The 588-nt window shown below is 49.7% G+C and overlaps 1 protein-coding gene across 1 annotated transcript in view; it reads right to left on the minus strand.

Annotated features, from left to right (window-relative positions):
* Positions 1-588, minus strand: part of WASL (Wiskott-Aldrich syndrome like) — a 43,739-nt gene that overhangs the window by 19,195 nt on the left and 23,956 nt on the right. The window lies entirely within an intron of this gene.

Consider the following 588-nt stretch of genomic DNA (forward strand, 5'->3'; position numbering starts at 1 on the left):
CTATTGCATCTGGTAGCACAGTTTGGGGAGGAGGTAAGCAGCCAAGAATGGCAAAATAACAGGTTAGGGACTCTTTAGAAAAGCTGGATATGTGGAAGTCCATGGGGGCCAGATATGATGCACACAGGGGTGATGAGGGGATTGGCTGATGCGATGGCACAGCCACTGGCCATCAACTCATGGTGATCAGAAGAGGTCCCAGGGCTGACCCCTAGGGCACTCCACTTGATACCAGCTGCTAACTAGACATTGAGCCATTGATCTACTTACCCACTCTTGAGCCTGACCATCCAGACAGTTTTCTGTCCACTCAATTCTGCAGTTCATTCATCTAACCCATACTTCCTTAGCTTGCTTAAGAGAATGTTATGGGAGACTGTATCAAAAGCCTTGCTAAAGTCAAGCTCTGGTATGTCCGCTGCTCTCCCTGCATCCACAGAGCCAGTTATGTCATAGAAGACAATCAGGTTGGTCAGGCATAACTTGACCAAGGGTGTCTGGGAATGCCTGACTGCCAAAAAGGTGGTGTACAACCGGTGGAAGGGGAGTGCTCTCTCCAAAGAGGAGTATACCTCCTCTGCTCAGGCC

Source organism: Gavialis gangeticus, unplaced genomic scaffold (genome assembly GCF_001723915.1).
Source record: "Gavialis gangeticus isolate Ggan-Ray unplaced genomic scaffold, GavGan_comp1, whole genome shotgun sequence".
In the NCBI taxonomy this organism is placed as follows: domain Eukaryota; kingdom Metazoa; phylum Chordata; order Crocodylia; family Gavialidae; genus Gavialis; species Gavialis gangeticus.